Raw genomic sequence first — 14,836 nt, 5'->3', positions numbered from 1 at the left:
CAGGCAGTTTGTTTATTTTGAAAAGGATTTTGTTTTAAAGGTAACTTGAAACAATAAAATTAGTAATGTATCTGAACAACGTATGTAGTTTATGCTATATTATTGAATTTGCAGATGGACGATTGGTTTAAATTGACAATTAGATCTAAATTGCATGATGGATGTTCTGTTATATAAAGTCCTTGACTCTCAAGTACTATTTGTATGTGTAAGAAATATAGCTTCCCATAGTTGAAAATCATAACTAGAAGATTGAATATCTCCTTCCTTGTACATTCTTAACCCCCTACATTAAAATTCTATCTATAGGAGACAGATATAATATTATCTTTCCATGAAGATATATCTACAACAGCATATCTACCTGCAAACTGTGAACTTTTAAATTTCCATAATACTCATCATCATTTAATCAGTGCTTATTCTGCTCCAAGTACCGTGCTAAGGATTTACATGGGTCGTTCCAAATTCTTAACTTAATGGTCACCATTAATACCACAGGTAAAGGTACTGGGTCAGAGAAAGGAAAAATAACATGTCCAAATTCACATAGAAAACAAGCATCTAAGATTATTCTTTAAATCACTGTTTGTCTGATTTCAAAGTATGTCAGGTTGTGTCACACATATTGACATGTGCCACGTGGGCACTTGTATTGTGGTATAATTATTTCTACATGTATTTTATCTCCCCTATTGGACTAAGTTCTAGAAAGCTTTAAGTAAGTTTTCTTTGTCTCCCTCAGATCTAGCCATGTGAATTACCTGGAGAGCTTGTTAAAATGCAGATTCTGATTCAGTAAATCTGAGGTTGGCCCTGATAATCTGCATTTCTAACAAGCTCCTAGGTGATGCAGATGTTTCTTATTCCTGGGAAACATGTTGAGCTGCAAAGCCTTACAGACTTAGTAACACAGATATTCACATAAATATTCACTCAATATATGTATTTGGATGCAAGAATGTACAACTTCATGAATGAACAAATAGCTTTCTCAGAGTTAACTAGGCAAATTCCCAACATGTGAGTAACTAAGAAAATTTCCATGGGCAACTGACTACAAGTACTTCTTATCTTGGTGAAGGTGGGAAGTCACCAGAATACTCCCTCTGCACATTTGCAAAATGCCTAGGCAACCTCTGGGGTAGGCTTCCTACCAAATGTAAATTCTGCAATGTACCCTTCTGAGTCTTTGGTCAAATACCTTGTGCCTGTAATGTTACCCTTCTCTGTGCTCACCAGTGATCAACTCCTGCATTTTTTCTATACAAACTTCCTCTAATAAATACTTTCTAAACCTTCCTCAGATCACATAACTGTCATTCAATTTGCCAGGCACATACCTGCATCAGTTCTACTATTTCTTTTTGAATAAATATTTATTAAGTAGCTATTACGTGCCAGGCTTTATACCAGCTATTGATACTTGCTTCTATATCAATAAAAAATTTCATTGCACTTATTTGATTATTGTCATTCTTATTTAGATTTTAAGCCTACTGAAGACAAGATTATGACTCTATTATCTCTGTAACCCTTGTACTATTAGAGTACCTTGGACACAAAAATTCACACTAAATAAAGAATGAGTTAATTCTTCAAAATGCAGTTATCCCAGATATGACCTACCAAACATTTCAAGAAGAGTTAACACCTATCATTCTCAAACGATTCCAAAAAATTGCAGAGGAAGGAACTCTTCTGAACTAATTCTATGAGGCCAGCATCACCCTGATACCAGACAAATATATCACAAAAAAAGAAAATTACAGGCCAATATCACTGATGAACATAAATGCAAAAATCCTCAACAAAATATTAGCAAACAGAATCCAACAATACATTGCAAGGCTCATATTCTACAAGGAATCAGAGTTTCTAAAGAAGAGAAATGAAGCGACTCTAATGAAATAATTTTCACTTTGACTGCACATTTATAGAGCTATATCAATTAGGAAGCCTTTGACTGCAAATAACAAGATGCCCAGCCAAAAGTGGCTTAGAAAATTAGGTAATTTATTATTTCAAATAATATTCCTGGAAGCAAATGTCAATCCCAGAGTTGGTTTCCATCAGCTCAGAAGTGTAATCCATGAGTCATGTTTCTATTGTTACATCAGCAACCCTAATCATGGCCATGACTCCTCTCTAATTGTCAAAGGATGTTTGCTCCATGAGATATAAGAAACATGGCAACATCTGGGAAGATGAAAACAGGCATTTTTCTATGTTTCTTTTAGGAGAAAAACTTATTTTCAAGAAAAATCACAAGTGAACTTTCCTTATGATCCCATTTTCCAGAATGAGGTCAGTATAAAATAGGCTATGAAAACAAACAAAAGCAACAATCCTGAATTTGGGGCTTTACAGAGATAGATAGGTTCTAGCAGAAGATACGGTAGTGGGCCTGACCTAATGGAAGGCCACGTATTTCAGAGCACATACAATTATTCATCTTGAGGGCTACCAAAACTCAAATATTGTCATCAGTAATGTTGTTCAAGAGATGTGTTAAACTTTAACCAACTCAAATGCAGACTTTTTTCTATTTTTTAAAAAAATATTCTTTTATTTTGTTTAATAGATCTTTATTGGACTATAATTGCTTCACAATAATGTGTTAGTTTCTGTTGTACACCAAAGAGAATCAGCCATATGCATGCATATGTCTCCATATCCCCTCCCTCTTGAGCCTCCCTCCCTATCCCACCCCTCTAGGTCATCGCAAAGCACTGAGCTGATCTCCCTGTGCTATGCTGCTGCTTCCCACCAGCCAACTATTTTACATTCGGTAGTGTACATGTCGATGCTACTCTCACTTCACCCCAGCTTCCCCCTCCCACTCCATGTCCTCAGGTCCATTCTCTATGTCTATGTCTTTATTCGTGCCCTGCAACTAGGTTCATCAGTACCATTTTTTTCTTTTAGATTCCATATATATGCATTAGCATATGGTATTTGTTTTTCTCTTTCTGATTTACTTCACTCTGTATGACAGACTCTAGGTCCACCCACCTCACTACAAATAACTCAATTTCATTTCTTTTTATAGCTGAGAAATATTCCATTGTATATATGTGCCACATTTTCTTTATCCATTCATCTGTGAATGGACATTTAGGTTGGTTCCATGTCCTGGCTATTGTAAATAGTGCTGCAATGAACTTTGTGGTACATGTCTCTTTTTGGGTTACGGTTTTTCAGGGTATATGCTCAGTAGTGGAATTGCTGGGTCATATGGTAGTTGTATTTTTAGTTTTTTAAGGAACCTCCATACTATTTTCCATAGTGGTTGTATCAATTTACATTCCCACCAACACGGCAGGAGGATTCCCTTTTCATCACACCCCTTCCAGCATTTATTGTTTCTGTATTTTTTGATAATGGCCATTCTGACCGGCATGACGTGATACCTCATTGTAGATTTGATTTGCATTTCTTTAATAATCAGTGATGTTGAGCATCTTTTCATGTGCCTCTTGGCCATCTGTATGTCTTCCGTGGTGAAATGTCTATTTAGGTCTTCTGCCCATTTTTAATTGGATTGTTTGTTTTTTTGATATTGAGCTCCATAAGCTGTTTGTATATTTTGGAGGTTAATCCTTTGTCCGCTGTTTCATTTGCAAATATTTTCTCCCATTCTGAGGGTTGTCTTTTCACCTTGTTTATGGTTTCCTTTGCTGTGCAAAAGCTTTAAAGTTTCATTAGGCCCTGTTTGTTTATTTTTGTTTTTATTTTCATTACTCTAGGAAGTGGGTCAAAAAAGATCTTGCTGTGGTTTATCTCAAAGAGTGTTTTTCCTATGTTTTCCTCTAAGAGTTTTATAGTGTCTGGCCTTCCTTACATTTAAGTCTTTAATCCATTTGGAGTTTAGTTTCTGTATGGTGTTAGGGAGTGTTCTAATTTCATTCTTTTACATGTAGCTGTCCAGTTTTCCCAGCACCACTTATTGAAGAAGCTGTCTTTTCTCCATTGTATGTTCTTGCCTTCTTTATCATAAATTAGGTGACCATATGTGTGTGGGTTTATCTCTGGGCGTTCTATCCTATACCATTGATCTATATTTCTGTTTTTGTGCCAGTACCATACTGTCTTGATAACTGTAGCTTTATGATATAGTTTGAAGTTGGGGAGGCTGATTCCTCCAGCTCCATTTTTCTTTCTCAAGATTGCTTTAGCTATTTGGGCTCGTTTGTGTCTCCATACAAACTTAAGATTCGTAATTTGACAGGGATTGCATTGAGTCTGTAGATTCCTTCGGGTAGTACAGTAATTTTCACAATATTGATTCTTCCAACCCAGGAACATGGTATATCTGTCCATCTGTTTGTGTCATCTTTGATTTCTTTCATCCATGTCTTATAGTTTTTTGAGTACAGGTCTTTCACCTCCTTAGGTAGATGTACTCCTAGGTATTTTATTCTTTTTGTTGCAGTGGTGAATGGGACTGTTTCCTTAATTTCTCTTTCTGATCTTTCCTTGTTGGTGTACAGGAATGCCAGAGATTTCTGTGCATTAATTTTCTATCCTGCAACCTTACCAAATTCATTGATTAGTTCAAGTAGTTTTCTGGTGGCATCTTTAAGATTTTCTATGTATAGTATGTCATCGGCAAACAGTGACAGTTTTACTTCTTCTTTTACAATTTGTATTACTTTTATTTCTTTTTCTTCTCTGCTTGCTGTGGCTAGGGTTTCCAAAACAATGTTGAATAATAGTGGTGAGAGTGAACATCCTCATCGTCTTCCTGATCTTAGTAGAAATACTTTCAGGTTTTCACCATTGAGTATGATGTTTGCTGTGGGTTTGTCATATATGGCCTTTACTATATTGAGGTAGGTTCCCTCTATGCCCATTTCTGGGGAGTTTTTATCATAAATGGGTGTTGAGTTTTGTCAAAAGCTTTTTCTGCATCTACTGAGATGATCATATAGCTTTTATTCCTTAATTTGTTAATGTGTTGTATCACATTGATTGATTTGTGTATATTGAAGAATCCTTGCATCCCTAGGATAAATCCCACTTGATCATGGTGCATGATTCTTTTAATGTGCTGTTGGATTCTGTTTGAGAGTATTTTGTCCAGGATTTTTGCATCTATGTTCATCAGTGATATTGGTCTATAATTTTCATTTTTTGTGATAACTTTTTCTGGTTTTGGTATCGGGGTGATGGTGGCTTTGCAGAATGAATTTGGGAGTATTTTTCCCTCTGAAATTTTTTAGAAGAGTTTGAGAAGGATTGGTGTTAGCTTTTCTCTAAATGTTTGATAGAATTTGCCTGTGAAGCCATCTAGTCCTGGACTTTTGTTTGTTGGAAGATTTTTAATTACAGTTTCAATTTCATTCCTTGTGATAGGTCTGTTTATTTTTTTGAATTCTTCCTGGTTCAGTCTTGGAAAATTGTACCTTTCCAAGAATTTGTCCATTTCTTCACCGCTGTCCATTTTATTGGCATATCATTGTTTGTGGTATTCTCTTATAATCCTTTGTATTTCTGCAGTGCCAGTTGTGATTTCTCCTTTTACATTTCTAATTTTATTGATTTGCATCCTATCCCTTTTTTTCTTCATGAGTCTGACTAAGGGTTTATCAAGGCATAATACATCATGATCACATGAGTTTGTACCAGAGATGCAAAGTTGGTTCAACATTAGAAAATCAATCAATGAAATGTATCATATTAGCAGAGTAAAGAAAAAAAGAAAATATAGAATTATCTAAATAAATGTTGAAAAAGGATTTATTTATGACCCAAAAAAACAGCTAGAAAATAACAAATGGACATTCAAGAGAACCCTACAGATTGCATTTTACTTAGTGATAAAAATGTATGCTTTCTCTCTAAGATTTTAAGAAGGCAAGATTGTCTAATTTATTAAACATAGTATTGTAGGTCCTAACCAATACAATTGAAACTCATAAATGAACTCTGCAAAGTCACCACATCCAAGGTCAATACAAAAATCAACAGTGTTTTTATAGTTTAGTCACAAACAACTGGAAAATGACATTCAAAAATAATTTATTTTATAATACAATTATTATAAAAACATAAATTAAAATAAAATTATTAAGAAACATAAATTACTTAGGAATACACTTAACAAGAGACTTGCAAAATCTCTACACAAAAACTAAGCAACTTTACTGAGAGAAAATAAAGATAACCTAAAAGAAAAAGAAAGATACACCTGCTAATAGATTGGAATACATTATAATGTTAGAAAGTTGTTTCATAAATGATTTTATTTGATGTGCTCCTCTTTTTACCCCATGCACTATGAGTGTTATCCTCCTCACCTATAGTTTCAACTACTACCACATTCTGAAAATTTCCATAACAAGACCTTTTACTAGACACTTTCTTCTGAGGTCCAGACTGTTTACCACGTGGCCTAATGGATCTCTTCATAGCTGGTCAAGAAATTTTCTCTGAGGAGGTGAGATTTATATGTTATTTACTCTGCGATTGCTATTTTTGATGAAAGTTAGATCTAGTTAATCAGATGTCACAGGTGTTGACCTTAAACAAATAGACTGCCAGTTACTTCTCCAGCAAAAATGTGAATTGGGATTGGCAAAGAATTGCAGGTTGGGGTCTGAAAACATGGCAAGCCATGTGCAAGTCCCATGCAACAAGGAGATAACTCTTTTAAAGAGGGGTAAAGGAGGTTGGGAAGGCTATAGTAAACAAAGAGTCCATTAGAGGAATTGAGAGTTGGAAATATAGTGGCTTTTCATTGGCTGAGGTCTTGCCAGGTAAGAAGAAGAAATCTTTCATCTTCCTGTTGGGCTTTACTCTTGTTGTAGGGCATGAGAGCTTCCCCTTCTGGCCTCTCAACTCTATTTTAATTGAAATTTCTATTTATTAATTTTTACATAGTATATATCTCAAAAGACTCTAAAATAAAAGAAATCAAAGAAATTTTGGTCAATTTCTTGAAATTAAAAAATGACTCAGAATAAGCTGCTTGTGATAGGAAATGAACTTCACCATAGTGAGAAACTTCACTATGGTTTCTCTTTCACAGGTCATGAGTAACTTCAAAACTCCCCAAAACCGCTGCTATTTTTGTTGCTAATAATATTAAGATATTAATAATCAATTATATCTGGAAGACAATTCAGCAAAGTTGATTTATGTCTATATTATTTAGGATAAGTTGAGAAAGGAAGGAAGGGGGCAGGGCACAACTGTTAAAAGAATGACACAGCCATTGAGGATATGACAAAACTAGTTTGAACCAACTAGGCCCAAGATGGTGGAAGATTCAACTTCCAGTAGACCTTGAGCCTCATTATATGCTCATTATAATATGTTAGCATCTAAATGACACACCTACAGGTGCCATGACAGTTCCAAGGCTGACCATAAAAGGCCAAAAGGCCAAAATCCAAAAGGATTTCCTAGACATCCCTGCCCCTTCCCCAAAATAGTTGGAATAATCTTCCCACTTGTTAGCCTATGAAATTACTCAGCCCATAAAAACTAACCACCTCCACACCCCAGAGCCACTTTTGCCTTCTCAGCTGGACCACATTCTGCCTATGGAACGTGTATCTCTCAAAATACACATTTTGCACTCTCTTTTACTTCACTATGGCTCCCTCTTGGATTCTTTCCTGTGCAAAGCCAAGGACCCTCACTTGGCAGCCCATCCCAGGAACTCGCCAGAGACCTAGGACATGACAATTCTCTCTTGCCCCTTTCTCCTGCAACAAAATCACCAAGTTTCAAACTTGACTGAAGGTCAGTTTCAGTCCACAAGTTTTTGAAACCAAAGCATGAGGTGAAGAAGCTAATACTATAGATCAATTTTTCTCCCACCTTCCCAGCCACCTAGCTTCAATAACTTTAATAGTTTAGTTAAAGAAGAAGTTTGGAAGACAGAAGCAAAAGACTAATTTTTCACTCACAGGAAAAACTATTATTTAAATAGAGGAGCTAAGATTTATTGGATAATAAGAAATAACACCATATGGGTGTTATAGAGAGTGTACCTTCAGGGCAGACACTGGGAGATTGAAACATTCTTAGGATAAACCTGCAGTAAAAAAGTATCTGCCTGAAAATTCATAACACATTAATTCAAATTAAGAGAATCAGAAAATTTGTTTAAAAATGATAAAATGCAGGAAAATGAACAACCAACAGCAAAGAGGGCTGATTTAATTCATCATATCATCCAATTTTTGTAAATTTTTAACATACAAATAATTATATGAACTAACTTGTAAAACATTTACTATAGCATTGAACTGGTTTGAGGCTGAGTTGAAAATAAAATGACCCTCTGTCCACATATTTTCCAATGATCTCGAGTGCAAAATCTATCATGTGTTTGTTGTATAGTCCTCCCTTCGGCCAGATTATCTCTCTCAAGTGCCATGAGACTGAGGGAAATCTCTTGCCTTTTAGACTCTGCCTTCCAGACTCTTGTATTGCTCAAGCTCTCAGAAAACTTCCCATGGGGTAAAATAGCCACGTGCTTGGGTGTACTCTTGATTTCAACCTATCATAGTAGTTTCCTCATGAAGAGCTCTTCTGTGCTAAAGATTTGCGAGCTGTTACCATTGGGGGAAACTGAGTAAAAGATGCATGGGATCTCTCTGCATTACTTGTTACAACTACATATAAACTTACAATGATCTCATAGTAAAAAGGTTAATTTGAAAAAAGTATGAATAATATGCAGATAAGAAATTTTAAAATAAAAAGCAAGGTTAATTTTATATGTTATATAAATATATATCACATATAAATGATTATATATGTATCCAAAAATTACCCTTAAGGTTTTCTCTTACTAAGCTAATGATTTAAATAAACATTATACATTTCTTTTAGTTGGGCCACTATCCCTGTGCACAGTTCATTGAAATGGACTAGAGTTTAATGTTAAAATAAATCAGAGAATATATGAATGAATTTGGAGCTTATATATAGGTAAATATTATGTAAAAATTCAATAAATCACCTTTGCATTATTTACCTCTTTTTTAAATTTAACACATTTTTAAAATTACAATGACTACAATCAATTTCCATTGAGATATTATAATAAAAACACATAAAGTCACACTACTGGGAGGTTAGAAACTCAAATTGCTAACACACCATCTATATGCTTACTAGCAATATATTGCATGTGGCGCCTATAGTGTGAACACAGATATCACGGCAATCTAGGCAAGACACTTAAAAAAAATATGTCTAATCCTAGCTATGGCAGGCCCAGGTTGAATTGACATATTAACCGCTTGTCTTCCATAGTCCCCCCTCTTACTTGTCCTTGTGACTATTAGCCCCTTAACTCTTTCCCAGTGAAACCTGAGCCTCTTCCACTAGATAACTAAAATCCATGCCATCCCCTGATGACACAGAGTGCTCTAGTATCTTCTACCTAAGCCATTTCCTCTTTCTACTAACTTCATTTCTTTGATGGTTTGAATGTCCTCTAATTTGCTTGTGTGCTTCAAAAATGTGGTGTTCAAAATTGAACAAAATAATCCAATTGATGAGACCAGTACAATGTACTGTTAAATTATGATTATTTGAAATCTGGATGCCTGTCTTGTATTTGTATTTTCAAAGCCCTGATGCTGGGATAAAATTCTCCATGACTCTCACATTTCTGCACGGCTTGCAAGCAAAGGCGCTGACTGCCCTTTGTGTCCAGATTACTTTTTCAAAGATGTTTGTATAGCAAATAGCTGTGGGAGATATTATATCTGCTTCACAGCCAGGGCAGGTTTGTTTACTGTTCAGTGTAATAAAAAGTTTCCCTCTGTGACAAAGGGCAAGTTTGCTTACTGTGCATTACAAACTTGGTTTCTCTCCCAAAATGCTACCCATTTCATATGCACCTGTCACCTACCCCTCTTTACCTCACCCTGTGGGAACTGGACCTCAGGGAACTTACAAAAAATGATATTCGAGTCATTGCTTATTAATGAGTAATAAACTACTCTTTGTCTCTGACCTAGAAATCTCCTGTCTTCTGTCAGAGTTCATGAAACTGTGGCAAGTTAACTTGTTGCTTGCAAATAGGTTACAATATTAGAAAGTTCTTTTTGTATTACTTTTGACACTGTTAACTCTATACATAGTCTCATTCTAAGTTTCTTAGTTATTTTTGTAACTTTCTATGTGAATAACTATGTGGTGAAGGTTCTTTCCATCTTAAGTGTTGCTCACTGATTATTTTAACACCTGTTAACCTGCTTCTATAAAATCTCATCTTGTTGATTTTAGCCTGTAGTTTCATTCTGTACACTCAAAGTTTTTTTTTTCACTTATATATACTTATCGACTCTCAGATTTCTGGCTGACAAATATGAAATCTACATTTATGCCACTGGCAAAAAGAATTGAGACATGCAGAGAAGTTGCTCTAAGGCGTGTTAATCAAGAACTTTCTCAGGGATAACAAATAAATAAATTGATAATCTTCAGATGTGGCTATGAAACCAGCAACAAATCCCTCACACAGTATCATCATCAACTTTTTTTGGTCATCTTTTCTGTAAATATGTCATGTAAAACATTTTTACTTGAAGTTTATATGTATCTAAACTGAAGTTGAGATACAATATTTCTAATTTATTATTCCCTTCACTTAGAAGTTCAATAAACCTATTTTAAAAGAAAAAATGAGGTTACTTTGAAATGCTTTGGGACTTCCTTGGTGGCACAGTGGTTAAGAATCCACCTGCCAATGCAGGGGACACGGGTTCGATCCCTGGTCCAGGAAGATCCCACATGCCATGGAGCAACTAAGCCCATGTGCCACAACTACTGAGCCCACATGCTGCAACTACTGAAGCCCACGCACCTAGAACCCATGCTCTGCCACAAGAGAAGCCACTGCAACGAGAAGCCCACGCACCGCGACGAAAAGTAGCCCTCACTAGCTGCAACTAGAGAAAGCCCGCACGCAGCAACAAAGACCCAACGCAGACAAAAGTAAATAAATAAACAAACAAATAAATGTCCTTATTGAACTCCTTTTGATCTCAATGTTCACATTATTTAATGCTAAATGAAAACAAAATATTTGTTAGTACACTTTTGTACAGTTTTTAGAAACTACAATTTTCTCTTTTAAGGAAAGAAAATAAGTATATGCCTGTATTATCCTGGTTATTTTCCTTTTCTCTATGATTTCACAAATAGCAGAATGGTAATTTTCTCTAGAAACGCTGAGATTCATCTTACTGAGATTAAAAGTGACTAAATTAACTAAATATTTTCATCTCTCACTGGATACCCCATTATTTTGGTCTATAATTTCTTCTTTTTCTTTTTCAGCTTTATTGAGATAAAATTGATATATAACATTGTGTAACTTTAAGGTGTAAAATGTGATAATTTGATATGCATATATATATATTGTGAAATGGCTACCACAATAGGGTTAGTTAACACATCCATAACCTCACAAAATTACCATTTTTTCTGTGTTTTTTTCTCTTTTGTATATTTTTGGTGATGAGTACATTTAGGATCAAGCCTTTTAGGAACTTTCAAGTATATACTATAGTAGTGTTAACTCTAGTCACTATGATATACATTAGGTCCCCAGAATTTATTCACCTATAACTGGAATTTTGTATGCTATGACCAACCTCTTCCCACTTCCCCAACCCCCAGCCCCTGACAACCACTGTTTAGATTCCACATATAAGTAAAATCATATAGTATTTTTATTTCTCTATGTGACTTATTTCACTTAGAGGAATGCCTTCAAGGTCCATCCACATTGCCACAAATGAGAGTATTTACTTCTGTTTTATGGATGGATAATATTCCTTTGTGCATATATGACCCATTTTCTTTATGCACTTATCTGCCATATATTGGCTTTTGTGAATAATGCTATAATGACATCGAGATGCAGATACTCTATTAAAGATAGTGATTTCATTTCCTTTGGATATATACTCAGAAGTGGGATTGCTGGACCATATGATAGTTTTAAAAAATTTTTTGAGGAACCTCCATACTGTTTTCTACAGTGACTGAACAAATTTACATTCCTACCAATAGGCACAAGGGTTCACTTTTCTCCACATCTTTACCAACACTTGTTATCTATTTGTTTGATAATAGCCATTCTAACAGAGATGAGATGATATCTCTTTGTGGTTTTGATTTGCATTCCCCTGAGGATTCATGATGCTGAGTATCTTTTCATGTATCTTTGGACATTTGTATGTCTTCTTTGGAAAAGTGTCTATTTAGATTCTCTGCCCATTTTTAAATCAGATTGTTTGGGTTTTTTGTTTTTGCTTTTTTTTTTGCTATTGAGGTGTGTGAGTCCGATGTATATTTTGGGAATTAACCCCTTATCAGATATATGGCTTGCAAATATATTTTCCCATTCTGTAGGTTGCCTTTCTATTTTATTGTTTCTTTTGTTGTGCAGAACCTGTTTAGCTTAATGTAGTCCTGCTAATTTATTTTTGCTTTTGCTGCTTATGTTTTTGATGTCATATCCAAACTATCATTGCCAAAACCAATGTCAAGAAGCTTTTTCCCTCTTTCCTCTAGTTTCATGTCTTATGCTTACGACTTTAATTCATCTGGAGTTATTTTTTGTGAGTGGTATGAGATAGGGGTCCAATTTCATTCTTTTACACATGAATATCCAAGTCTCACAGCACACCTCAGTATTCCTTTTAATCATCCAATCTTGGATTTATTTTGCTCCAATGATCTGAAATTTCTTTGCTGGGCTCCTTGACTTTCACAAAGTACCTCTTGTCCATGGGTGATTGTCTAAATCAGTGTTCTTTGAAGGGAAGACAGTAGAAAACTCTTATTTCAACATGATGATATTGCTCTGCAATTCCTCCTTTAAATTATTTATCTTTAAAAATCTGAAGATCATTCTTGTTGAAGTAGATGAAAGCCAAGTAGGATTTGGTACTCTTTGGCATTCATTAAAAATATGCCATCCTCTCCCAGTAATGAGATTTCTTGCTCTTTTACTTTGGACATAAATTTAAAATACTGAGTGCAAAAATTTTCACAACCTACATTTTATTATTTTCTTTAGCCTTATTAACCTTCTCTTATAGACCTTTGTATTTGTTGAAAATGTTTCCATCTCCCAATCATTTGTAATCTTGTTTGGAAGTTGACTATCAGAGTTCTTTTAATATCCATTCTGATTTCATCATATACATACTTATTTTTCCTGCTCTTTAGCTTTATTCATAATTATACTCGAAGAATTTCTCTTTGAGCTCTCCCATATTCTTGAGTTATAGTTTACTGTATTGTTCATTATCATAAAAACATACCTAATTTTTTACAAACTCTGTTGTGTTTGCATGATTGAAAAAATGTATATATAATGAAAAATTCCACATTTCTGTTTTTTCACTTTTGGAACTTGAAATGATGTGCTGTTTATAAGCAAATGAACATGTTTTATTGGTCAGAATGATAAACAGTGTTATTGAAAGAGACTGGGCTTAGATTCCAGAAATTCTGTTAAAAATCACTGGGTAGCAAGTATGTATAAGGCACCCAGTCCCTTTTCTGATACATAGTAAATGCCCAACAAATACTGGTTTTCTACCTCTCAGAGTCTTAGTTTCCTTATTTATAAAATAATAATGATCTTATACATTTTTATAAATAATAATGTATCTGAAAGAGTCTATAAAATGAAAAGATATCTTAGATTATTGTTTTTCATAACATCCAAGGAAGAAAGTGTACACTATTGAAGTAATAATTTGTCAAATATATTAGTTTTTACAGACTGAGGCTTCCAGAAATGAGCTGCAGAATTCAAGCCTCCTATCTGCAACAGTGATGTTAATGATGATTATCCTAATGATAGCAGCTCTCATTTATTAACCATCATGTGCCAGATATTTTGGCAAGTGATTAGATTGTAGCAACACATTTAAATCTCAAAACAACTCAATGAAATAAGTACAGTTAATATTTTTATTTTCCAATTGATTAAACTGTGTTATAGGACGATGGGATACATTTGCCCTGGTCATATAACTAGCCAGTGGTTGATCTGGGTTTTGAAATAAAAAGTCTGACACCAGAACCCCTGCTCTCAAGCACATAATTGTTACCACAATTATGGTAATATATTACCACAATATATTTTGTCTCTTAGTCAGTTATAGGAAGCATAAGTTCTGCTCTTTCTAGACTACAGCAATATTTATTCCTCCCGTCCTCTGTTTTTATCCTAACCAACTTTCTAGTAAAATCAGATTCAAGGATTTCTTTTCAGGCAAATTACCTCTTCTACAGGCTAGCTTCTATTTCATATTATAAAGTATATAATTTAATGTATAATATACCATATAATATAGTATAAATGAAATGTAATTATGTATTAGTAATCCCTTGCTGTGACAAATTACCCCAACATTCAGTATCTTAAAACAACAAACATTCACTATGTCATAGTTTTTGTGTCTCATGAATTGGGGATGCCTCCAGCTCAGAGTCTCTCACAAGGCTGCAATCAAAGTATCAGCTGGGGCTGCAGTCATCTCAAGGCTAGCTGGGGGAGAATTTACTCCCAAGCTCCCTCCTGTGGAACACTTCAGGTCCTTGCTGAATTTTACATTAATTTTACTCCAAAAAATTTACTTTAATGCCTTTTTTGATTATTCTAATAACCTCTGATAAACCCCATTAGGTGAACTTAATGGAATAACTACTTATTGGAATATGCCATGTATTAAAAATGTATTTAATTATGCAAAAACAAGTCTGGCATCAAGGTATGTACAGTAAAAGAAAATAAGTAAAACAGGTGCACAGATAATTATAATATAAAGCTGACTTT

This window comes from Monodon monoceros, unplaced genomic scaffold (assembly GCF_005190385.1).
Source record: "Monodon monoceros isolate NGI ecotype Baffin Bay Population unplaced genomic scaffold, NGI_Narwhal_1 Super_Scaffold_19, whole genome shotgun sequence".
In the NCBI taxonomy this organism is placed as follows: domain Eukaryota; kingdom Metazoa; phylum Chordata; class Mammalia; order Artiodactyla; family Monodontidae; genus Monodon; species Monodon monoceros.
Note: the sequence above shows the minus strand (reverse complement) of the source record.